The sequence below is a fragment of the Grammomys surdaster genome, unplaced genomic scaffold, assembly GCF_004785775.1.
Source record: "Grammomys surdaster isolate TR1022 unplaced genomic scaffold, NIH_TR_1.0 169, whole genome shotgun sequence".
Taxonomy (NCBI): domain Eukaryota; kingdom Metazoa; phylum Chordata; class Mammalia; order Rodentia; family Muridae; genus Grammomys; species Grammomys surdaster.
Genome location: NW_021604617.1, coordinates 8,211,500 through 8,238,109, shown reverse-complemented (window position 1 = coordinate 8,238,109; position 26,610 = coordinate 8,211,500). Strand labels below are relative to the sequence as shown.

General features: G+C 47.6%; 1 protein-coding gene across 8 annotated transcripts in view; it reads left to right on the top strand.

Annotated features, from left to right (window-relative positions):
* The window catches only part of Trerf1 (transcriptional regulating factor 1), a 221,557-nt gene that overhangs the window by 74,495 nt on the left and 120,452 nt on the right, over positions 1–26,610 (top strand). For all 8 annotated transcript variants that reach the window (XM_028766645.1, XM_028766643.1, XM_028766646.1 and 5 more), the window contains one exon: positions 14,033–14,119. The gene's annotated coding sequence lies outside the window, so the exon portion shown is untranslated. The remainder of the gene's footprint in view (positions 1–14,032; positions 14,120–26,610) is intronic.

Below are 26,610 nucleotides of genomic sequence, written 5' to 3'. Positions count from 1 at the left end.
CTCCTGAAATTGAGAGGTCAGGAGGGGAAGCTGAAAGTTTCCGGGTTCTGATCCTGCCCCCATTTTGGGGTGGCCTTGACCAGTTACTTCCCCTGTTACAGCCTCAGCTTCCTCATTTATGAAGTGAGAATTGGACCAGGTTGTGGGGTGGGGGTGGGGGGATATCAAAGCTCCTTGGAAGCCATATTGGTAGTTTTAGGAGGGCCATCTCTGAAAGGACAAGAGTCTGAAAGCTGACGGTCCCTAAGGTCCTTTCTGGTCCTGCCATCCCTGGGGAAGGCCACATATTAGAGTCAGGGCTCTCTTTGGATGGAGGATCAGGGTTTGGGTGAGAGAATAGTGTCCATCATAGGTTGGAAATAATGGTGACAGTTTGGCCAAATAGTAAAGGTTGATTAGTGTTTTCAGGGCAAGTTACTTAAGTTAACATGAGGTTTTCCTTCTCTCTCTCTCTCTCTCTCTCTCTCTCTCTCTCTCTCTCTCTCTCTCTCTCTTTCTTCTTGGTCTGAACCCATAAACAATCATAAGATCAAAAGAGTTTCACTTTGACATGCTGGCCCCCCCCCCCCCCAGTCTGAGTCTGTATCACACGAATGTATCCAGCTAACTCTCAGCTTGTCTGCCTGTTTCAGGGAAGCATTATCAGCAAACTGGTCAACCTCTGGGGTAGGGGATGTGGTCTAGGTCAGTTTGGGTTTGCTTTTGAGTGTTGCTGTAACACTGTACCCTGTCTCCACTTACCTGTATCCATCCCCGTCTCAGCCCCTAGCCTGGCCCATTGAGGGGCAAACACACTCCCATCAGCTTTAGAAAGAGGTTTCCTTCTCCCCTCTTCCCTCACCCTTGCCTCTTGTTCAGAACGAGCTTCCTAGTTTGTGGGACCCGATGCAAATGCAAGTGTGGGGCCCCATTTTTAAAAATACAAAGACTGACTTTGAAGACAGCAACAGGATTAAATCAAGCCCCTTGAGATCATACAGGTACACGTCTGTGACGCCAGCTCGAGCTTACGGTTCCTTTCTTGTGCTAGCAGGACCCTGGAGATGCTAACATGGGTTTTCATAGTCATTACAAGCTCCCTCCGAAGGGCTTTGAGCTGCATCTCTCATGGTCTGTTTGACTCAGGGCTGCTACCTGAGCCAACTTGTGTTTGGAGCAGTGTAGAGAAAGACAGTCGTATGATCTCAGCTGCCTGAAGGATGCTGAAGGAACTTCTATTCTTCTGGGAGCCACCATCTCTCTAAATCGATAATCAGTTAAGAGCACTGGCTGCTCTTGCAGAGGACCCTGGTTTGGTTCCCAGTGCCCACATGATGGCTCATAACCCCCCCCCCCACATACACACACACTTTCTAGGGATCAGACATTCTCTTCTGGCTTCGGAGGATCTTGTACACACAAGGTGCACACACATCCTCACAAAGGCCCTCACACGTATACATACTAAAGGGGTCAGGCGGTGGTGGTGCACACCTTTAATCCCAGCACTTGGGAGGCAGAGGCGGGTGGATCTATAGAGCTAGTTCTAAGACAGCCAGGGCTATAAAAAAAAAAAATCCAAAACTGTCCTGAAGAACAAACAAATAAATACAAAGAAATAAATGAAGGAAAGGAGATGAACCCGCAAAGGTTCACACACATACATGTACTAAATAAATAATGGAAAGAAGGAAGAAGTTTTCAGTCTTTTGATAAGTAAAACAGGTACCCCCATCCTTCCAGAACCTGTTTGAGACAGGCTGTAGCTTGCTTGGCAGAATGCTTGCTTAGTGTTGTGCTGGCCTCTGGGGACACCTGCGCTCACATGCACAAAACTACCTGCAGATACACACGGACACGTACACGTTTTTTAAATGATTTATTTTATGTGTATGAGTGTTCTGCGTGCACACCACGCGTATGCCTAGTGCCCTTGAAGGCCAGAAGAGGCTTTGATCCCCAGCACTACATAAAAATGGCTGTGAACCCCAGTGCCGGGGAGGCGGAGGCAAGATCAGTCATTTGATTGTATAGCAATCTCGCGGCCGGCGTGAACTATAGGACTCTTAAAGAACATAAACCACCACCAATACCAGTAACAGGTCAAGTCTAGTTCCAGCTCTATTCTTCTCTGAGACTCTTGGGTCATACTTAGCCTTCCCCCTTTGTGTTCTCTGTAGACCCCAGTCTTGAGATCTTGGTTGACATTTTTAACCCTGGCCGAGTTCTTGACCGCAGTAAGCACTTAATAGTTGTTTGCCATGCTGGAGCTCAAGGCCAGGCCCCCCTCCATTGCCGTTCCAATAAATGCTCTTGCATTGCATCAAAACAAAGCTGGCCCTGTGAGGGTGAGCCAGGCTCAGTGAGGGAAAGGGAAAGGGACTTCCAGGCTGAGGTTTGACTGGCTGAGAGAGGAGGAAGGAGCTGCTGTGTTACAGGAGGGCTGAAATCAGTCTGCTGCGGGGAGGAGCGTCTCTGTGCCAGTCACCCTGGAAGAGAGGAGTCTTCTCTGCAGCAGTGTCCTGTCCTGATAGAGCTCTGCTGTCCCCGCCCCGAAGGACCTCTGAGGGGGAAGAGAAGCCTCGTAGGTGCAAGTCTGGTGTCCAGTCTGGGGCACTGCTGGTACCTCAGAGTCGCTTCTATAGGCTGGACTGGAGGCGCTTAGGTGCTCTGACTGAACCTGTTGGGGCTGGAACACTCAACTTTCTTTGTGCTCCCTATGGGGGAGGCACTTGAGTCCTGGACCTTTCATTGCTTTTTGATACATGTGTGTGTGTGTGTGTGTGTGTGTGTGCGCGCATGCGTGCGTGAGTGTGCACACATGCATACACTCGCATGCAGGTGTGAATGCATATATGTGGAGGCCAGAGGACAACTTTATGTTTGGTTCCTCAGGTGCTCATCTGTCTATATTTATTTACTTTTATTTAAGACGAAGTCTGTCTTACTTAGTCTTGGAGCTTGCCAAGTAGGCTAGGCTGGTTGGCCAGGGAGCCCTGGATCTCCCGGCCTGCCTTTGCCGTACCCAGGCAATGATAAAAATACATGCTTCTGCACCAGTTTAGGGATGGAAGCCGAGTTCTCCAAGGCTTGCAACACACTCACGTTGCTGACACCTATCTGCCCACCTCCCACCTCTGTTAGCCTAGGCTGGACCTCATGTTGTGATCTTCCTGCCTCTTCCTCTTCAGTGTTGGGGTTGCAAATGTATATTATATTTCTGTACCTGTCTGGATGCTTGAGTGCCTGTCATAGCCGTCTATTGTTGTTGTTTTGTGCTTGTTGTTCTTATTCTTGTTATTGTTGTTGTTTTGCCTCTGAGGGTAATTGAGGGCAGAGGGAAATGTAACCTCAGCCATGTCTGTGTGATAGACAGCTGTCTGTCAGGGTCCCTGAAGGAAGTGCTGAGTGTGTAGGGAGTACCCAGCTCCAGAGACTTCAGTGGAGGGCACTGATTACAGAAATTCAGGCAGGGCTGAAGAAACCCTCACGGGATGGTGGGTACCCCCATGTTGGCAGCAAGAGGAAGCTCTTGCCTCTGATAGGTCATGCTTTGGGGAGAAGAGGCCCAGAGAACAGCTGGTGGAGGAGTGTGATCACTGCCAAACATGGTGAGGACGGAGGAGGGGAGAGCAAAGGCTTTCCCTTTGACCCAGTTTAGCTGGAAGCTCAGGGATACATTCAGACATTGTAGAATGTTCTAGCACAGAGTATGTGGGCAGTATTGAGGTTCCCCATTCTCGCCTTCTACCACACGGTTGGCTCTCCCTTCTAGGCTACTCGGGATGTGTCACCAAGCGGCCTGGACTCACTTCTCTTTAGCATCAGGCTGTTAGAAAGAGGAAAGTGTGTGCTGAGCATGGTGATATATGCCTGTAACTCCAGCACTTGTCAGAGGCAGGAGGATTGTGAGTTTGGGGCCAGTATGGACTTCCGAGCAAGCTTAAAGCAACCCTGAGCTATAGAGTAAGACCTTGACTCAAACAAGAAGAAAGAAGGAAGAGGAGGAAGAGGAAGATGAGGAGGAGGAGGAGGAGGCTGCAGCAGCATCTGGGGATCTGGTTCAGGTGATAGAGCGCTTGCCTAGCATGTAAGAAGCCCTGCGTTCGATTCCCAGCAGCAACACATAAGCCAGGCATGGTGGTGCACACTTAGAATCTCAGTACTTGGAGAGTACAGAAGCCAGAGGATCAGAAGTACACGTTTATCCTCAGGCCCATGACACCCTGCCTCAAAATTTAAAAAGGAGGCCTAAGGAGGTGGCTCAGTCAATATGGTGCCACACAAGAGTGAGGATCCAAATTCAGATTTGCAGCGCTCGCCTAAAAAGCCAGGAAAGGCAGCATGTACCCTTAACCCCAACACTCGGGGGCAGAGTCAGGAGGATCTCTGTGAGTTCAAGTCCAGCCTGGTCTACAGAGCAAGTTTCAGGACAGCCAGGAGTACACAGAGAAGCCCCATGTCAACTCCCCCTAACACACACACACTAAAGAAAAATAGCATTTGACATCAGGTAACAAATACCCCAAGAATTTCAGGAGCATCTTCTCTTTGCAGCATCTCTAGAGGTTGGGTACCGTTACCCCTGCCTTCATCATGCTGTTACTGATGGGGAGTGTGGGCTCCCCATCACTCTGAGAAGCAGAGGTGGGCTCAGACCAACCGCGTGACTCCTAAATGTTTCCACTCACCACCTTCAGGACCCATTCCTCCATCATGGTCCCCACCCATCCTGTGGCTATGGCTTGTATCTGCCAGCCCACGGCGTGGGGTACTCTTCCCACTTCCTTTCTGTCTGACCTAGTTGAACCTAGTTTTTCAAGATCCAAGTCAGATCTCACTTCCTCCATGAGACTGTCTTCCCACCACTCCCACCTCCACAGCTCTTCCTGGGCAGTCAATGGCAGGTGACTCTCCACTGTGTCCCAGGATGTCACCTGACTATTCTAAAAGCAGGCTTCTTGAGGACCGGGTAAGAAGCCGCGCGTCTGGGTTGAGTATGGTTAGTCTCTGTGCTGACTCCTTTGACACTGTGGAGTTCAGCATCCCAGCAGGTCTTGACAACTGGCAGAAGTCTGGTTTTAGAGCTCACATCTCTGGAGTGACCCAGGTCACGTGCAGTGACTGTGTGTTACATGGGGAGGATCTGGCCTGTCTCCGTGTGATGTCGCTTAATTTCATTTCTTTTTTCTCTATTCCTATTTTCCACCCACCCAGTTGGCTTAGATCCTCTTTAGATGCTGGAAGGGATGCCGGAGCTGCAGAGAAGTGGTCACTGCCAGCGAGAGGCCGAGTCTTCACTTGAGTCCCTCCTGGCATACCCAGATGGAATTTGCCATTTCTGAGTGTCTTGGGGTTCTTTCTGCCTGGCCTTGTGTATGCCAGACAACGTTCCTCCTCTTAAGAGGTGTGACCTGAGAACCTTGTGCCTCCCCAGCAGTATACCATACTCGGATCACCAGGCTTTGAACTCTCAACTTTCTTACTGCTTTCTGGAATATTCTCTCATTTCTCTTCTTTGCCTCAAGAGACATTAGAGAGTGATGGGGAGATGGTGGGTGAGGGAATCCATAGTCTATCCCTTGAGATTCTGAGCGTTTCTAGACTCCCAATGTATAAGTTGTAAGTTTGCCTGTTAAGTGGAGTGTGTGGCTGTTGGTCAGCCGAGACTCATTGTGGTGAGAGGGGACAGAGATGGGGACCAGAGGAGACACACAGGAGAGGACATAGCTCATGTGGCTATAGAGGGCCGGATGGACCCTGAACAGGGCATGTCACTCATGCTGAGATCTCTTCCACATCTGTTCTTGGGGACACACTACCGTTCAGGGATGACTTGGCGTCCAAGGCCCAAGCAGGGCACAGAAGCCTGGGGGGCCTGATAGAGGAGCCGTCCATTTGTCAATAAGGGTGTGGTTCTGCAGTGCATGCTGGGACCTGGCCTGGAGTTTACTGCTCCTTATGTACTCATTCTGGACCTGCTCTGGTGCTTGGCCTTGGGTCTGAACTGTGATCCCTATACTCAAGCCGTCAGAAGTAATAAAGTTTCCAAAGGAAAAGGGGAAGGGCAGTTCGCACCACCTGTAACCCTCACAGTGTCATTTACATTTTGAACTAGCATATATAAACTTCCTGGACAGATTTTCTACATTTACAAAGCAGTGCCTCTATGTCTGTGGCTTTTTAATTAATATTAATTAAAATTGTGTGTTTGTGCGTACAAACACACATCACAGTACGTGTGTGGAGCCTAAATGACTTGCAGGAGTTAGTTGTACCTCTTGGGTCTCAGATGACAAACATGTGTTGTCAGGGTTCACAGCAGGTACCTCTGCCGGCGGAATCATCTCCCTGGCCCCTGGTTTTCATCTACTAAAAACAAACAAACAACAAACACAACAACTTGTTTGCTTCGAGTTCAAGCTGACAGGTAAAATGTAAGAAGACACGCCTCCTGTGCTCGCCTCTGTCTCCTACCCCATAATACTGTGCCTCAACCCTGGTTCCCTTTTACAGTTGCCAGGCTGCCTTCGGTTAGGGAGACTTAGGGTAAGGCGCACTGAAAGGCTTAGGAGAAGTGAGGTTGGGAGTCTTGGCTCTTGTAACCTGTGTAGCCAGCGAGCGAGCGAGCGCAGGCTGTGAGAGGGGCTCGGAGGGACCAGGACCCCGAAGCAGTTTGTGGGGTGGAAGGAACTTTGAGAAACGGCGTGTGTGTGTGTGTGTGTGTGTGTGTGTGTGTGTTGGGAGGGGAAGGAGGCATGGAGACTTTCTGAGCCTGGCACTGTTATGAGAAGAATCGGGGCAGATGCAGGCGAGCAGGATGGTGGTCGGAGGGGGTCGTCTGCAGACTTCCCTCCTTGGGTGGGGGTGGGGGCGGGTAGCGCAGCAGAAGGTGAGTGAGTCACAGCCTCAGGAAGTGGTCATAGTAATCGCTAGATGAGTGTAAAATGCTCCATGAAGAAAGACCAGCAGCTCTGTGTAACCCCACTTACATAATTTTTCAGTCAAGTCTGTGAATGCCGGAGCCCAGAGCAGGGCTGGCCTGAGAGCTGTTGATATCAAATTTGGTTTTGGTTTTGTCTCTGGTACTAATTGGACACTGTTCCTTACTTTTTAACTTTCGTGGCTTTTGTTTCACGTGCACCCGCATGTATGTGTGTACACGTCTGTACACATGTACGTGTGTATGTGTGTATTTTCGTGGTTCTAGGGGTAGAGCCTTGTGCATTCTAGGCAAATGTTCTACACCTGGACTTCATCCCTAGCTTTCATTAATTTGTTTCTTTTAGATATTTTATTTATTTTGAAGGTTTGTCTGTTTCATCTTATGTGTGTGAGTGCTTTGCCTAATGCATGTCTGTGCACTGTGTGCGTGTCTGGTGCCCCTAGAGCCCAAAAGAGGGGATCAGACTCCCTTGAGCAGGCGTTATGGATGGTGGTGAGCTGTAGTTGTGCCAAGTGCATGCTTTGAGCCAAATCTCCATCCTCTGTAAGAGTAGCAAGTGCAAGCAGCAGAGCCCAGAGCTCAGCTTTTAAACTTACTTTATTTTTTAAAATGTATGTGCATGTACGTCCATATGTGTACACATGCATGTATAATATGTATGTGGAGATCAGAGGACAACCTTGGGGTTTGGTCGCCAGGCTCCTACTGGTTATTTGTTTGTTTGTTCGTTTTAAGCTAGTGTCTCTGACTGGCCTGGAGTTTCACTACGCAGGCCAGACTGCATGTTCTTTGAGTGTCTAGGGCTTCTCTCTTAACCTCCCATCCTGCCATTCCAGCAACTGTGGTGTCTGCCACCACGCCCAGCATTTTCCACAGGTTCTGCCGAACTTAAGACCTCTCGCTTGCAAGACAAATGTGTTACAGACTGAACTATCTCCCATCGCAGTTTAAAAAAAAAAAATCGCTGGGCAGTGGTGGCGCACACCTTTAATCCCAGCACTTGGGAGGCAGAGGCAGGCGGATTTCTGAGTTCGAGGCCAGCCTGGTCTACAGAGTGAGTTCTAGGACAGCCAGGGCTACACAGAGAAACCCTATCTCAAAAAACAAACAAACAAATGACAACAACAAATATATATATATCTGTATTTGATTAATCCTCAATCATGATTATACATTAAAATCATGAAAAATAGAAAAATAAACGTTAAAAAAAAAGACCCAACCCTGCTGCCAAGGTCCCCCACCCCTAACCAAAGGTATATGATAGACGCTGGGGCACAGAAACTAGGAACTCAGAAAACAGAACAGCACAGAGCCAGTGCTGAGAACCTCTGGATTGTGGACCATCTTAATGGTTCATTTGAGCCGTGTTTTATTTAGACTTCCCAGGAGCTCGTGTGGTAGATAATCTGAAGCATTATATAATCTTGTTCTCCTTAAATACTGTAAACATCTTAATGCCGAGAGGTCTTCTTTGTTAAGATGTATTTTAATTTTAACTCCGTGTACTCTCTGCAGTCTGTGGGTGTGCACACGCAGGTAACTGTGGAGGCCGGAGGAGGCTGTCGGATTCCCTTGGAGGGTTAGTTACAGGCCACCGACCAAATTCTGGTCCTCTGAGAGCAGCATGTGCTTTTTAGCCACTGTGCCATCTCTCCAACCCCTGATATCTTTTTTTGTAGTGAGAAACCTATTGTCATTCTTATTAGGCTCCTGGTCTAATGCCAAAAGTCTTCGTCAATAACTCAGAGCCCTTTCTGAAGAACCAGATGAGATTTTGACCCCATTGCAAGCATGGGCTTGAATCTTTAATTTTTTTTTAACTGACTTACTTTTTTTTTTATTTATTGTTGTGTCTGTGTGAGGGTTTCAAATCCCTAGAGCTGGAGTTACAGACGGCTGTGAGCTGCCTTGTGGGTGCTGGGAATCGAACTTGCATCCTCTGGAAGAGTAGCCAGTGCTGTTAACCACTGAGCCCAATGTCTTTAATTTTGTATTGTTGTTTTGCAAAAGTTAATGGGCTGGAGGTCTGGGGCCATCTTTATTTGTAATGAAACCCCAAGACATTGAGAGTGGAGATATTACTGGCAGTGTTTTTGCTAGAAGATCTCCGTGCACCATCAGTTCCAAACTAGCACGGTCAGAGTGGGGAGGCAGATCTGATATCAAGTCTGCAGGAGTGGGAGGTGTTTAAAGAGTTTGGTACTTTTTTATCTTTACCATTGAAGTTTTTGGTTTTTGCCTCTTCCTAAATGAGTCATTATTTAAAAAAAAAAAAAAAAGGAACCTAACTTGGGGAGGGAGTTGGGGAGCCACTGCAGCCACTGCAGGGGTAGTGACAGGAGGCCTCGACAGAGCCAGCAGTCAGGTGACTTGTCCTTACAACTAGGCCACCCTGCCTCTACTTCTGGGTCCAGAGCACTGGGATTATAGGCACGTGCCACCACACCCAGTTTATTTGGTGCTGGAGATACAACCCAGGGCTGTGTGCACACGAGTCAAGCACTCCAGCAACAGAGCTAATTCCCCACCCTTGGCCTGTATTTTTCTATGTTTCTCATTAACTTCCTGTTAGGGTCTGAGTGAGGCCACATGGTGTAGGCATCCCTGTGTCTCACTGAGGTCTCCAGCACCTGTCCTGGGCTGGCCTGTGTGTCCCCCTCGCTGCCTTCTCCTCCTTTGCAAACCTCACTGGGAAGTGCTCTGTGGCTTCTGCACTTGTGTCTGTGAGTGATTGCTAAGAGAGGACAGAGGGCTGGGGGGGGGAAGGGGAGCAACACGAAGTGGGTCCCTTATGTAATGCCAGGCACCATGAAGGATGTATTTATATTCTTCTTGTTTTATTTAGGCCTTACATTAACTCATGCAGAACCAGATCAAAGCAGCTAGGCTCGCAGCCAGCGGCTGGGTAGCCAGGCTGGCCGTGCATCCACCTCAGGCTTGATTCCTGAGCTCCTGCTACCTCAACCAAGTCATGGGGAGCATGCCACCCCTTTGTTGGCTTGGGTAGATCTTGATTTCTTTCCAGGCACCTTAGCAGACAGTATTTCATTGACCACTGTCATACTCTCTCCGGTTCAGGGCTGCCGGTCTTCGTGTGGGAGGGTTTGATGGTCCTTTGGTACTTGACCAATTTTCACAGCTCCCAGGCATTCTCCCCTTGAAGCCCCCGGGATGCCAGCTTGGTTGCCTGGTGGCCCATGCAGACTAAAGTGAAGCTGCATGAATCTTATTTCCAGGATGTGCGGCGATCTTCTTGCAGCCCACAGGCAGCCAGCGCCGACTCTTCTGGCGCCTAGTAGCTCCTTCTCTCCCTCAGCTGGCCTACTCACATGGAAAGTGCTTCCTTTGAAGAGAGCAGAAGATGGGACATTGACGTGTCTTAGGACACATGTGAACAGGCAGCTCAAGTAGAGTGCTGGGGCTTTGAGTCTGGGGGGAACAGGTCAAAGCAGAGAGGGAACAGTCTAAATCTACCTCCTCCTTCTTTTCTTTTCTTTTTTCTTTTTTTTTAATTTTGGGATGGCTGCTAGCACGTGCCAGGCTGCACAGCTTCCTGCGGGGGGAAAATAGACGTTACCTGCAGAAGCTCCTAGAAAGCCCCTGTCCTGTCTTCCTCTATCTTAGCTCTGCTTTCTGAAAGTCTTTTGAAAATTGTCTCTCAGAAGTATCACAGTTGCTTTGTCGGTCAGCAATATTCACCATTCTGCAATGTTCAGAAGTAAACAGTTGCAGGGGTTTTGTTTTTTTGGGGTGTGTGTTTAAAGATTTACGTACTTTTATTTTACGTGTATAGATGTTTTGCCTCCCTATATGCCTGTGTACCATGTGCCTGTCTGAGACCTTAGGAGGCCAGAAGAGGGCGTCAGATCCCCTGGAACTGGAGTTACAGATGCTTGTGAGCTGCCATGTGGGTGCTGGGAGCTGAACCCAGGTCCTTTACAAGAGCAGCCAATGCTCAAACTGCTGAGCCATCTCTTTGGCTGTACCTAGTGTTCTTCAATAAGGTGTAATCGTCCTGGGCGGCGGTGTGTATGTTTGTGTAGAGTGTTGCTGTCTTTATGGGCACACAGAACGCTTACCCAGAAAAGCTAGATGCAGTACGCTCAAAGGAGGTGGTAGGCAGGCTGTGTGGGGCCCTGGGGGGATCAGGGAGGGCTCTGTAAACCAATGAATTGTAGATCTTACTCAGCAGAGCCTCAGGAGAGGACGAGGGAGGACAGAACTTCATGAAGTGAAGTGCTCATTCCTGGGTCCTGAAAAAGGCATTGTGGAGGGGTGGGGAGTGGGGTTAAGGATTAGGTGGACCAGAAGTGCCTCCTAGAAACAAGGCCTAAACAAGCCTCATGTGCCATTTGTAATGGAGGGGTGGCTGTAGAGTTTTGATTTTTTTTTTTCCTGTGATGGTAAGCCATCCAAACCAGTTGAGTAAATAATAGGGTAGTTAAAATAGTGCCAGATGGAGTTTTACCTGGATGTGTGCATAGTAAGAGGGACTGTTGGCAGGAAAGCTTGGAGACGTCTGTCATGGCAGACTATGTTCTGTGTGTATGTGGCGTGTGTGTATGTTAGGATTCCCAGAAGCTACTCACGTAAAGCAGGACAAGGTGGTACACACCTGTAATCAATCCCAGCACGCCCTTAGTGAGGTGAAAGGTGGGCACAGACAAATCCTCAGATGATCGCAGCCCAGCTAGCCTGCTGTTCTATGTGCAGGACGGAGGTGAGGGCTGACACTGAGGTTCTCCTGACCGGCACCTGCGTGTCCTGGTACCGGCACTCACACTCAAACACACACAGAGAAAGATCCAAAGGCAGGTCGCTCTCTCCCCAGCCCTAATCATGTTGAGTTTTAAGAATGAAACTGTTGAGGACTTAAACCAGGAAGGTTCAAATCCAGGGGGTTTACTCAACTGCCTAAAAGACTCTAAGCAAGTTACTTTAAACCTGTTTTTTGCCCTCTGTGAAAATCTGGGGGTGGGGGGAGGGAGATTTCAACTTCTGGCGGACCCAGCCCTTTGTAGATTTTTTTTTTTTTTAAAGAATGTGTGTCACCTCTTATAAGAAGAGCCATGGTTTTTGTAAGCAGCTGGAATCAGGGAATGGGATATAAGAGGATCCTGTCAGAATCTTGGAGAAAAATGCTGTTTGTGGTCCTCCCATTGAGTTTGAGGAGCACTATAGACCTGAGCTGCTCAGAAACCCATCGCTGTGCAGGTTGCGTACCTATCAAACCAAAACCGTCCCCTCTAGCTGAAACTGGGCCTCAGGGATGCAGACCCCAGAGGCCCTCTCCAGTTAGGGACAGGGCTACAACAGAAGGCCTGCTTTTAAGGGTAGGTCTGAGCACGAGGAGTACCAGGCTGAGAAGTGGGCTATACCATCTCTACCTCCAGTGAACTTACCCTGTCTGCTAACCTCACTCCGTACAGTCTGACTATGTAGGACTATGTAGGACTTCATAGGAAGCCTCCCAGTCAGGAGTTCCTTGGACCTGCCTCTTCTTCTGCGCTCAGGTTTCCTTCTATTCGAGAAAGAAATGGCCCTCTTCCTACATAAAACTCCTTCCCTTGGCCTATTGTGCGCCTGGAGCCTCACCCCATGTGTCTTACAGTAGGCAATGTTAAATCAGGCCCTCATCTACACAGATAGGCCAGTATCTTCTGGCTTTGTTCCTTTGCTGTTGCCTGTGAGAGTTAGGTCTGGCCCAGAACAGGCTCTCGGTAGAGTGTACGGCAGGTGGCTCCTGCCTTTGGTAGAAACTGTCCCTCCAAGGCCTCCCTCCCTGGGGCCTCTCTGTTGCCACACTGATGGAGTATCAGTTCTTATCATTCTGAACCTCACTCCTTTTGACACTGGGGACAACTTCCCTTTTCATAGTTCTTTTTCTCTTCCTTCCTTTGATCCATGATACGTCTTTCAACTGTTTCCCTGGCACCCACGATGTGCCACACTCTGTATTTCCCCAGTGCGAGGCTCTGACTCCGTCAGTCACTGCACTGAGTCTATGCCACTAGCTACTGAAGTCAGAGCGGCTACAGAGGTGGTAAGAAACGACCCAACTCCAGAAGTGCTTTCCAGTTAATACTGACGTCATTTGCTAGCGCACTAAACTCGGAACTTGAAGGGAAGAGCCCAGGCTGGGTGACTCTGGGCGTTGCAGGATATTTGATCACATTGTGAACCCTGAGGTTATGTTACTTACTGAAGAAAAAAAAATTATTTCTAGTTGTGATGTGGCTCAGCACATGCCTTTGCTTCCTGTAGCTGGAATACAGACACACCTTTAGCACACCCTTTAGCCCCAAACAAGGAAGGTAAAGTTAGTTTGTAGAAGGAAGCACCTATGTTTGAAAGTGATGTCTGATTGAGAGGCAGACAAAGTGACGAATCAGAGAGTGATTTGACAGAATAGGATACGCCCAACTTTCACAAGGAGAGAGAGGAAAGGGAAAGTACTTATGAGAGCAGAACAGAAGAGGCAGTTTCACTGGAACAGTTGTACGGAGACAGGTTGCAGAGAGAGAATAAACTAGACACAGGTGAAGACAGAACCAGCCAGAGAAGGAGCCAGAAGATTAGAATAGATTGCCAGAGTTAGTATGAGGCCAAGCAGAGCAATTCAGGAGAAGCTGAGAGAAGCCAGACTGAGACAGTCAGCGTGCAGAGGAGTTTGAGCCACAACAGCTCAACCAGCAGGGTTGGTTCTTTCTTTCAGAAAGAACTAGAAAGGCTGAGCTTATTCAGCTGTAAGTCTCAGAGGCTGAAAACAGTCTAGGCCTAGATAATATTATACAGAGGCTAGAAGCTTCCGGGAGTAGGCCTGGGTTAGTGAACTGAGGCAGTGAGACACAGAGGTCACAATCTGAGGCAGGCACAAAAAAGTTACATTTACATCCAGGTCACGGCTTGAGTGGGTAGGACTGGAGTTTATGCTCGCCTCTCCTAAGTACTGGACTGCCCTGAACCCTTCCTCAGCAGTGACTCTGGGGCCTCTCAGTATGGCCCACCTGAGCTTACCCTGGCTTCCCCAACAGCCCCAGCCTTATGATGGTAGCCATGTGTGAGTCAGGTTTCTTGAACATGTTCTTTGGGTTGCTTCTACAGGCTCCGGGTCCAGAGGGTGGTGAAGGAGAAAGACACAGGGGCAAGGAGACCCTGAAGGAGTCACCAGCGGTCTCAATCCTGAAACAGGTATCTCCTCTCAGGTTCTTACAGTCAGAGCATGTAATTGATGGGTGGGGCAGGGGCACTGTAGTTACTCTTCTGATGCCTCTTGTCGTGGGAAATGCCCAGGAAAAGCAAAAGGGCTGCCATGATCCTGGACTCCCACACGTTTTGGGAAAATCATCTCTAGGAAATGGTCAGAGGACGCATGTGTGGGTTTTTAGCATTGTCTTGGGGAAGTCAAAAAAACATCCTGTCTTGTCTGTATTTTCAGAGTTATATACTGCTAAGAGTAAACAGATTTGGACTGACTTGGGTATTCACAAGGCACTGTGTTGACTAGGGTATGTGTTAATGGGGAATTGTAGTTCTGGTGGGTAATCTGTGAAATTTAATTTTTATTTATGTGTAAACTTTGTGTGCACACGTGCGTGTGCGCGCGCGTGCGGGTGTGTATTTGCGCACATGATTGTAGTACCCATAGCTGCCAGAAGAGGGTGCTGGATCCCCCAGAGTCGAAGTTCTGGGCAGCTGTGATTTGAGTCTCTGCTTAGAGCAATGCGTGCTCTTAACTGCTGAGCCACCTTTCCGTGCCCTGCTGGGTAATCGTGACTGTCAGCTCAATGCTATGTAGAATCAGCTTGGAGACGCTTGTGTGAATGCCGGTGAAGACATTTCCTGAGAAGTATATCTGATAAGGGAAGAGTCAGCTTGATAGCTTGATTGTGGGCGGTGCCATCCCTGAGCTGTCCCACAGGCTGAATGAAAAGAAGAAAGAGAACTGTGCATGACAGCCTCTTGGTGGTGGAGGCAGGAGGATCGGGAGTTCAAGGTTATCCTCAGGTTTCATCGTGAGTTCAGGGCCAGCCTGGACTTTAGGAGATCCTTTCTGAGCTGGGAGAACAGAGAAGGGGGGTTGGGGGGGTGACATCAGAATTCATCGTGTTTTGTTTCCTGACTGGGTCCACAATGTGGCCAGCTACGTCATGCTTCCCAGGAGTCCCAGAGGGCCTGAACATCCAGTGTTTGTCATCTTTGGCTATGAGAAATTCTCATTTCTTTCTCCCTCTAGAGAACAGGTACATGGCTACCATTCTTTGCTAGGCCTTTCAGAGGTTCTCCCTGAGGGTCTTATGTACAAACAGAGCCTTCAACTTTGGAAGATTTCTTTATTCTCTGTGCATGGGGATTTTGCCTGTGTGTATGTGTATATGTGTGTCTGTGTGTGTTTGTTTGGGGGTGTGTGTCTACCTGGGGAGGCCAGAAGAGGACATCATCTCCCCTGGAACTGAAGTTACAGAAGGTTGTGAGGCACCGTGTGGGTGCTGGGAACTAAACCCAAGTCCTGTGCAGAAGCAGCAAATGCTCTTAACTTCAGGGCCGCCTCTCTACCTCCACCTTTAACTTTAGCTATACCCCTAGCGTAGTGAGAGACGTACTTTACCACATCTTCCTGTCGGCTTTTTGTTTGCTGCTGTTATGTTTTGTTGTTTGAGACAAGGTCCTTGTAGCTCACATTCCCTATGTAGTAAAGGTGACCTTGAACTTCCAATCTCCTTCCTCTGCCTCCTAAGTGCTGGGATCACGGGCTTGTATGTGCCAACACCCCTAGTTTACATGGTACGAGGGATGGATTTGGGAATACTAGGTGATCATTCTTATCTACCAACAGAGACCCCTTAGATGTTCCTTTTGATGGACTCAGTTGTTTACATTATTTCTCTTATACTGTGACCGATTTTGATTGAATATTTATGCTGTTGTACCCAGGGGTTCTGTCATGTATGCATGGGTGGTGGTGGGTTGTGCGAAAGGACTCTTTATAATGGTGTAATAGCAGGGCAAGGAACACCCAGTAAGGGAGGCTTGAGGCATACCCCGCCAGCAGGGGCATGGAACCGTTTCCAGACCTGGCTTAAAAAGAAGAGAGTATAGAGGGTCTGAATGGAGCTCTAGATCGACAGGCGCCACAGCAGGGATGCAGACAGGAAGAACCAGGAAAATGACCTCAGGAACGAGCTCCTCCCCATCCCATCTCCCGTCCTATCATCCACCTAGTTGGGCTGCTCATAAAGAACATGGAGTCCACAGATTAGAACCAAGTAGCTGATGGGGCGTGATCTCAGTAACAGGTGGAAACTGCCCGACAAGGCTGGAGGATGCTGGTCTCCTGGGTGGTGTCTGTATTACTGTCAAAACCGTATGTACGGTTGGGAAGTAGCACAGAGAGGCTTGCCATGCGTGCTGGAGGCCCTGGGTTCTGTGCCCAGCACCAGAGCAGAAAAAGTTTCATGTTTGAGGGTGTGAAACTGTACAGTTAGGTCAGCAGTTTGGACCATTGACTGGAAGGTCCTGAAAGAACAATCAAAATCTTATCTTTTTCAGAGTTAAATAAAAGTCTCAGGCGAGCCAGGTGTAGTGGAGCACACCTTTAATCCCAGCACTTGGGAGGCAGAGGCAGGTGGATCTCTCTGAGTTCAAGGCCAGCCTGGTCTACAGAGGGAGTTCCAGGACAGCTCACATAGTGAGACTCTGTCTAACATAAAAAGATAAAGAATGAAAGAAAGAAAGAAAAAAATCCCCACCAAAAAAAAAAAAAAAAAAAAAACAATTGATTCAAGGAACTCAAGTGGCTTGCACAGGGCCACCCATTTCTTCTCCGAAGTGATTCTTGGGAGTCTGTTCTGCATTTCTCTAAAAGCACCTTAGCCAATGAAAGCAAAAATATGAGGGGTGACAGAAAGACCCAGGTCAGCACTGGGGTTAGCCTCGGGTCCTTCTGCCTGCGTGGCAAGCCCAGACGCCACTCCTGGCCAGAAGGTATTTTAACCGTGTACCTGTAGGCAGAGCTCTTCCAGAAAGTCCCATTGGCAGCAGGGAACATCTGGTTTTCAGCAAGCCTGAGGGTTTCTGACCGTCAATCTTGTAAGCTAACTATGCCTTCTCCAATCTCCTTCATTTCTAATTTGCTAATTCAACCTTTTTATAGCCAGTGTAAACAGCGAACTCGGAATTCTGGGCTGGCGAAGATTAAATGGCTGTAATGAAGCCTCGTTTATAAGCTCATCTATAAAATGGGAATAAGAATAGCAACGGGTTTACTGAGGTAATCCAATCAAGTGTTTAGCCCAGTGGCTGGCCCAATAAACGTTACTTTTATTAGGGTCATATATCTCAGACTCTGTCACCTTCCTACATTCCCGTGTATCTTTAATCCAGCAAATTAACTCTCTTCACTCTAAATAAATTGTCTGCTCCTGGTTAGTTAGCTCTCCTAGGGATAAGGTAAATAAACGTGCTAAAATATTTAGTGTTTATGGATTTTTTTAAATTAAAGTGTTTTTATTAGGATGTATTTGGGGAGGGACATTAATATAGAAAGTTTAAGAGGCGTATGTTTTTAAGTTAAAAAGTAGGTGCTGTCCCCTGAAAAATAAGGGTTTGTAAACTTGTTAGCAATGAGTCTGTATCTCAGGTATTCGGTCCCGTTGAGAAAGCCTTCGGTACTTGATGGCTCAAGGTCACCTGTCATATCCGATTTTCCTCCTTTCTTCAGTCCTGAGGATCCAGAAAGATGAGGGACCTATCTTGGCTTTGCTTTTCCAGACCACCACAGCTGGGCTTCCCCGATCATGTGAACTGTACTGACTGGTTTTCTGGTTACTGGCATAAAAAGGCTGAATGCAACAACATAAGGGAGAAAGGATTTATTTGGGTTCCCAGGGCTGGGATGGTAGGACTCATGGCAGTGGGAACTTGTGTCAATGAGGAAGCCGACAGGGCAGGCCAGGACTAGGGGCAGGGTCAACCTTCAAACGCCCCAGAGGACCCACAGCCTTCAAGTCCTGCCGTACCCTGGTAACCCAGGGCTCAGAATACAAGGCTGTGGCCAGCATCAGCAGCATCAGCCATGGATGCTGTCAGTCACTTTCCAAACTAAGACTTTGGTCTTCCCGGCTGACATCAGATCCAGGAGAGTTACAGCACCTTGATTTTCGGTTCCTAGATGAACGACAGGAAAAACTTAACCCCTCTCCTGAGCGTCATCACTTCAATGGATGTGCAGAGAGGTGGGCTCTATGGGGACTTGAGAGTGATCAAGAACCCACCTCAGGGATATCACACTGTTCTTGTTCTTTGGCATCAGCTCGGCAAGCCACCCTAGAGATGGGTACTGCCCGGAGGTGGGGAACCACCTGGAGATGGGAGTTACCTGTGCGATTCGAAAGGGAAAACATGATGCTTTGTGAAACCTTGCTGAGGGACCAAGAGCCCTTAATAGTCACATCTCAACTGAATGTAAAGGTTAAGGTTGTGGGGAAATTCTCTCCCCACAAATGTTTTGATGAATCCAATTCATTTTCGAGAGGAGACATTCTCTCTCCAGACATTAACTTAGCATACTCAGTTTATGACGCCGTCAGAGGGAAGGAAGGAGCCCCAAATGCTTAAGTAGGTCAGATGAAAAGGCATGCCCACAGCTTCTTCTTTCCCCGGTGTTTCATCCTTAATGTGATTTTAGAAAAGGAAAATCCCCCCTTCCCCCGCCAATTGTTTTGGCCTTCAGTTCTATGGTATGGCACCATGGATGGGAAAGTGTGTGTACATGGGTGGATACTCAGATGGTTTTATTTGAAGATCTCCCCAGAAAGGAAGGGAGATGTCCACCATAAGCAGCAGCAACCAGCAGGCTGTCTCTGGCCAATGTGCATTCCTGTAGCTAAGCCTCCTCCCAAAGGGCCTGGGGGCGGCTCGGTGGGTAAAGCACTCCATGGGCAGCCATGAGAAACTGAATTTGAATTTCCAGCACCCGTGTGTAGAAGTCGGATGCTGTAGTGCTTGTCCAGGATCCCAGTGCTCCTCAGGCATTCTGGGAGGTAGAGGCAGGATTCTCCACAGAAGCCACGGGCCAGGTAGCCTGGTGCATACGGCTCCTTTCAGACCCTGTCTGAAGCAATGCAAAAGGTGAGGTTCTATCCTCAAGGTTCCCTGACCTGTACATGTACTCACATATACCAGTTCTCTTCTCTCTCTCCCTCCTTCCCTCCCTCCCTCCCTCCCTCCCTCCCTCCCCCCCTCCCTCTCTCTCTCTCTCTCTCTCTCTCTCTCTCTCTCTCTCTCTCTCTCTCTGTGTATGTATTTTCATGTGTATGCATCAGAGGTGAACTTCAAGTGTCTTCCCAGATTGCTGTCTTCCTTGTTCACTGTGACAGGATCTGTCACTGAATCTGGAGCCCGCCGGCGAGACTAACTGCCCCATAAGCGCGCACTAAGGACCCTCCTGTCTTTTCCCACCCCAGTCTTAGATCGCAGGCTCACACCAGCCATGCCTGTCTTTCACATGGGTGTCAGGGATTTGAACTCAGGTCCTCGTGCTTATGCCACCCTAGCCGTCTCTTCAGCCCTTGTATGACATCTAAAGAAAGAGGTCTCTTAGAACCATTAAACATCCCCAAGCCGGGACCAGCAAGATGGAGTCATCTCTGAGAGCTCCATGGAAGGAGAGGACTGACTACCTGCACATGGCCCTCTGACTCCCCTAGGTGTACCATGGCAATAATAAATGAATAAAATCCCAAAACTCCAAAAAGTAGCAGCCGCGTGTGGGTGCGGTTGCTGCATTGCTCGGGGTTAAAAGTGATCGTTGTACAAACCTGAGTTCAGAACCCAGAACCCATGTAAAAGTGCCAGGCATGCTTAATGGTCCATGCACACATGTGCACGATCACCTATGCACACTGCACAACATACAAACGTGAAAGGGGAAAAGAAAAAGCAACCCACCACCGGCGACATCCAGAGCAGACACAATGGTCTTCCTTCTGCTTTGGTACACATGCTCAGTTTGTCTTACCCACAAGCACCTTCTACCCAGGGGTTATTTCGTGTGTGACCACAGCCGATACTGAAGCAATTCCCCTGTCCTGTTGATGGGGAAAGCTGCTGACACCCAAGCACAGTAGAAGGAATGAAGTCCTGGGGCCCTGAAACCAGAGAGGGTCTCCAGGATGTTCTCTTCATGCAGAACTGTCCTGGTGGTTAACACGCTGGCTGATAGACAGAGGCTCCGCTACTGCTAACGGCTCACCGTCTCCAGTGTTCCGTGGATCCCCGTTCAACAAAGATGTGAGCTTGGGTGTGTATTCTCAAGATCTAGCACCACGTATCTACAGTCACTGCCTGGCGTATCACAGGGCTGCGTAGCTCTGTCAACTTGACAGTACCTAGGATCTCCAGGGAGGAGAGCTTCAACGAGCTGTCCTATGGTCTATATTGGGTTAGCCTGTGGAAATGTCTATGGGGGAAACTGTCTTAGTTACGTTGACGGATGTGGGAAGGCTTACCCTACCATTCCTTAGGTGAGTGGTCCCAAAATAGAGAAATGAGGAAGCCGAGCATAGGCAAGCAAGCACGCATGCTGTTATCTTTCTCTGCCTTGGTTATGGATTCCGTGGGGATGTGAGCGGCTGTTTTCAGTGCCAGCCACTGTGGCCTCCCCTGCAGTGATGGGCTAGCCCTTTCTATCCTTCATTGCCCCCCCCTTTTTTGAGCCCAAGAAATCTGATATCAAGGTGCCTGCGAGGAATGTCCCCGTCTCTGTTCTCCTCTTAACTCGTGGGTGACTTCCATCTCTGTGGTCTTTCTTGGGCCGCTGTTGGAGAAAGGAAGGATTTTTGAGGTATCTTCCTCTTCTTAATGGGTACTAATCCCATCATAGGGACCCCACTCTTTTAATTTCTTTCTTTATTTCTTATCTAAGTCTAATTTAGATAAGAAATAAATTTTAAATAAATAATAAATAAATTTATAATAATAAATAATAAAATATATTTTATTTTTATATATAAATAATAAAATATAAATAAAAATAATAAATAATAAATAAATAAAATGATAATAAATAAATTTAGATAAGGAATAAAGAAATTTTAAATCTAATTTCTTTATTCCTTATCTAAATCTAATTAACTGACAAAGGTCCTGCCTCAATGGCTTCTTATTGACGTTTTGAGCTTTGACACAGGAATAGAAGATGTAAAAATTCAGTCTCTGGTTTAGAATCTTCATTTCCTTCCCCCTTGAAGTGACCTCAAGGAGGTCCAGGAACCTGCAGTAAAAATTCTCCTGGAGGGACAAGCTGTCATCGCTGTGGAGGAGGGGGTGTGTGGTACAGCTGCGATGCCCCATTCAATGGACACTTGGAAGATCTTTGTATAGTTCAGAGGGCTGCCAGGCACCCTCTTTGTCCACCTACTGAAGGTGTGGTTAAGAAACTGAGCCTCCATGAGAATGCCCAGTGTTCTCTGAGCCCCTCCTGTGGCCTCCTTTATGTGCCCCTAAAAGGGAAACTCTTGTGTGCAAAAGCCTAGGCACATGACTTCTTCTTAACACTTCTTTTTGGGACATTTACTTTTGGTTATTTGGAGAAAGGAAAGCTGTGCGTTAAAACAAAGCCATGTCTTTAAGGACTGTGGTCCAGTGTCCTTCCTCTCCTCTGACAGTAGGGGGCGCTGGTGGTGTACTGGCTTGGGAAGGACAGGGAAGTCCAGGACAGGGGTCTGCAGCCTGTCTCGCGCCAAGCCAGAAGATGGTGAGATGGGCAGTGGGGGAGTGGGGGTGGGGGGTGGATGAGCAGGACCTGGGTCTGGTTTGGAGTGAGTGCTGAGTGCCAGAGGGGGTAGAGAAGAGAGAGGCCTTTTTTCCAGAGACCTAGTGTTCCCACAAAGGTCTTTCCTCGGGCGATCGTTAATAAGCAGCTCTCTGAGACTGTCTTAGCTAGTTCCTGTTCCTTTATTGGAGGTGGATTTGGACCCATATCCTTTATTCAGGGTGAACCAGGGATTATCTAATTTTGGGGAAGGATGTGAGAATATCCAGGAAGGGAAGGTCACTGGCTATTGAGATGCCTCATTAGCATGGAGAGGCTTTCCCGGTGCTATTGTGATCACCTTAGTTGAGAGTCTACTTCTGTCACCTCAGATCTCTGAGAGTCCTGGGGTTTGAGCGCGTTCCACCTCAACAATCCCATGACCATCTGGTGGCACCGTCCATGTGCCCTACAAAGGACTAGTCTTACATGACTGGTATTTCCTTTTTAAGATTGTTAAGATTGTTTTTTTTAGTGTGTGTGTGTGTGTGTGTGTGTGTGTGTGTGATGTCCTAAGAGGCCAGCAGAGGGCATTGAATCCCCAGGAGCTGGAGTTTCAGGAAGTTGTAAGCTGCCCCACTGTGTGTTCTGCAAGAATAATGTACAATTAATTATAGAATCATCTCTGCTGTCCTGTTATTTTAAATGTATACAAGCATAGTGATATCCATAAGGACCAATACCGAGCGCACACGCGCGCACGCACACACACACACACACACATGTATATACACACACACATACATACAACACACACACCAGTGCCAGGCAGAATACTTTACAACTTGAAAAGGCCTTTAAAAATCCTTCAAACCTTCAAGAAACAGACAAGTCCTGTGTTACACAATCTGTTCTGGGACCTAGAAGGGAAAAAATGGAAAATTTCCAGATCTTTTTTTCTCCAAGCAAATATGACCTTGATATAAAAAACAAAAAAACCTGGCGAGTCTCCAGAAGGAACTGCTATATCATCTCACTTCAGAATGTGAGTATCTTAGATAAAAGTTTTAGCAAGCAGATTTCACCAGTGAAATATGTATGCATTCTGCTGTAGCTCAGTGAGACCATATCTCTGTAATGCAGGCCTGGTGTCATATATGTGTGTGTGTGTGTGTGTGTGTGTGTGTGTGTGTGTGTATTTCCATGTTTTTGACGTAAATTGGTTACATAAACTATAGAGTAATTTTGTTAATTGTGGTGGTGGTCTGATTATACTTGGCCCAGTGAGTGGCACTGTTAGGAGGTGTGGCCTTGTTGAAGTAGGTGTGGCCTTGTTGAAGTAGGTGTGGCCTTGTTGGAGGAAGTGTGTCACTGTGGGGGTGGGCTTTAAGACCCTCATCCTAGCTGCCTAGAAGACAGTCTTCTCCTGGTTGCCTTCCGATCAAGATGTAGAACTCTCAGCTCCTTCTCTAGCACCCTGTCTACCTGCATGCTGCCATGTTCTAATCTTGATGATATTGGACTGAACCTCTTAAAGTGTAAGCCAGCCTCAATTAAATGTTGTCCTTTATATAAAGTTGCCTTGGTCATGGTGTCTCTTCACAGCAATGGAAAACCTAACTAAGACATTAATAGCATTTTATTTTTTTATTTATTATGCTTATTTACTTGTGTGTGTATGTGTGTGGGCACATGCCTGCCAGGGAATATGTGTGGAGGTCAGAGGACAACCTGCAGGAGTCAGTTCTCTCCTTCCGCCCTGTGGGTCTCAGGGATTGAATCAGTTCTTCAGGCTTGGCAGCCGGTGCCTTTACTTGCCGAGTCACCTTGCCAGCCCTCTAAAGGAGCTTTCAATCAATCAACTGAACGTCGAACTTTTCAAAAAAGACCCATTTCATTTATAATTAGGTATATTTGTGTGTTTGTCTATGTGGGTCTGTGCACATGAGTGCAGGTGCTTGTGGAGGCCAGAAGAGGGCGCCAGATCCTCTGGAGTTGAATTACAGACAGTTGTGAGCCAGCACATACGGGTTCTCTGCAAGAGCAGTATGTGCTCTCAGCCACTGAGCGCTCTCTGCAGCCTTAAACTTCTCATTTCTTGTTGCTGTTGTCAGGGATTGAGCCTGGTGGATGCCGGGCAGCTGCTGTGCAGTGAGCTGCACCCCCCAGCTCATCTTCTAAGTTTTTGTGGACTGCTCTGAAGGGAATCTGTATAGATGAGCATTCCCTGGGTAAGAGGATGGATGGTGTGGGCACCAGCATTCTTCTTCTCGAGGAAACACTGGGGGTGTCATTGGCTAATGAGATCAAAACAGGACTGGGAGTCTTAAGCTTGTTTCTATACATTTTAGAAGCTACAGAGTCAGAGAACAATACCCTGGAGAATAAATATCACAAAGAGAGTGAGAGCCCATGGTGGTGCACACCTTTAATCCTGGCACTCAGGATGCACATCTCTGAGTTGTCAGTCAGCCTGATATATGCGTAGAGAGTTCTGGACCAGCTGGGGTAACTCTGAGAGCATGTGGTATTGCTCAGGGGTTTCTTTTTTTTTTTTTTTTTTTTTTTTTTGGTTTTTTCGAGACAGGGTTTCTCTGTGTAGTTCTGGCTGTCCTGGAACTCACTCTGTAGACCAGGCTGGCCTCGAACTCAGAAATCCACCTGCCTCTGCCTCCCAAGTGCTGGGATTAAAGGCGTGCGCCACCACCGCCCGGCTGCTCAGGGGTTTCTATAGGAACAGAACTGATAAAATGAATATGGGCAGGGACTTATTGTAGAGGCCCAGAAGCTGTGGTCCAGTTAGTCCAACAATGGCTATCTCCTGACAAAACGGCCAAGAATCTTGATTCTTAGTCCACGAGGATGGATGTCTCAGCTGGTCTTCAGTTTACAATAGATCCCCCAAAGATGGAGGTCCTGATACCATCCAATGAGTGCTTCAGCAGCAGGGTAGATGGACTTCCCCTTGAGAGGGCAAGCAGGCAAAGGACAAAGCTTACTTGTTCCACATCCAGATGTGTCCCAGACTTAAGGGGAGTCTGTCCACCTCAAGCCATCCTGTGGAGGACATCCCTCACAGGTGTGCCCGGTTGCTCGGGTTTTAGTTGATTCCAGATGTGGTCCAACTGATAACCAAGATTAGCTATCATACCTTCCTAGGTTTCATTCATTCATTCCAGATTGTTTATTTGTAGCCCAAGGGGACTTAAAAGCTCAACTGAAAACCCTGTTCTGGGAGCACAATGAAAAGTAAGTAAGGGTTTGGATATTTCAGAAATTAGTTCCACACCCCGCTGTTGTCCCTCTGAAAGTCATATCAGGATGCTTTAGGCTTCCCAAGAGGGTGCTATCTCTGCTTAGGAAAATAAGGAGCTGAGAATATCAATGGGGGGCTGTAGAGTGCTTCCAGATTCTAAGTTACAGTGTGTGGGGCTGGGCAGATGACGGATTAGTGGGTGAAGTCTCTACTGCACAAGCATGTGGAACTGTATCCGTGGAAGAGCTGGGCGTGGCCACACATCTGTGACCTGAGAGATGAGGGATGGAGACAGGTGGGTTCTGGAGGCTCCCAGACTAGCCAGTCTAGTGACGACAGCAAGCTGCAGGGGCAGTGAGAGACCCTGTCTTTAAAACTAAGGTGGAGAGAAATAGAGGAAGAGACTCAACATCCACCACAGGCGTAGTCGAGCGCGCACACACATGTGCTCACACGCACACACACATACATACACACAAACACACATAAACACAGAGAGACAGACACACGCAGGAACACACATGCAGACATACACTTCCACAGATACACACAGAGAGATCCACACAGAGACACACACATGCACACACACTTTTTTAAAAAAAATTTTATGGGATATTTTATTTACATGAAGTCCAGTATGAACCCTCTCTAATTAAAGGCCACAGCACCCCTGTCACTGGGAGGACAGACGAGGCAGGTTGTTCTGAAATAAAACCCTTGAGTAAATAATTTAATAAATCACCAAGCAGTCATTGAAAATCAATAGATTATTCAATAAATAATTTGGATACCTTGTTAGCAATTTGCAAGACATCATCTTGGCTTCACCAAAATGAATTAACGATGGATCAAACTATTAAAGGCAGCATATAGTGGCATAGAAAATCTATCGAATTGAGTATTGCTTAGAAACAAAATAAAGGCAGGACACAGCATGACAGACAGCGTTAGCTTCCTAATGAGACACATCTCAGTGAAATCCAAAGCACAAGAAAGTTGCTCCGACACGTGGATACGTAGACAACCAAACACAACGCTAAGCAAGCAGGTGCACATGTTCAAAGTTAATATGAGGAAAAGGTGAAGACTCAGACACAATCAAAATCATATTTTCATGTTAGCCAAAATACCTCTTTTCAAAAAGATTTTATCTTAGATGTATCTGTGTGTACCTGAATATATGTGTGCACAGCATGTGTGCACATACTCTTGGAGGCCATAAACGCGTGTCAGATTCCTAGAACTGGAGTTACCAGTGGTTGTGAGCATCCAGTGGGGGTGCTGGGAATCGAACACAGGCCTACTGCAAAAGCAGCAAGTTTTCTGTATTAGTTAGGGTTCTCCACAGTAACAGAACTTATAGATAGAATGAATCTCTCTTTAGATATATAGTATATATAAATATATACTATATTCTAAATATAATAAATATGTAATATGTATTATGTGCTCTATGATACACACACACACACACACACATATGCATGCTGCAGTTAATTCAACAATGGCTGCCTATGTTCAGAAGGCCCAAAAATCCAGTAGCTGTTCTGTCCACGATGCTGGATGTCTCAGCTGGTCTTCGGTATATGCTGGGATTCCAAAGAAGTAGACTCCTGACAATGAAGGAATGCACTTGCCAACAAGATCGAGAGCAGAGCTATCAGGAAAGAGCAA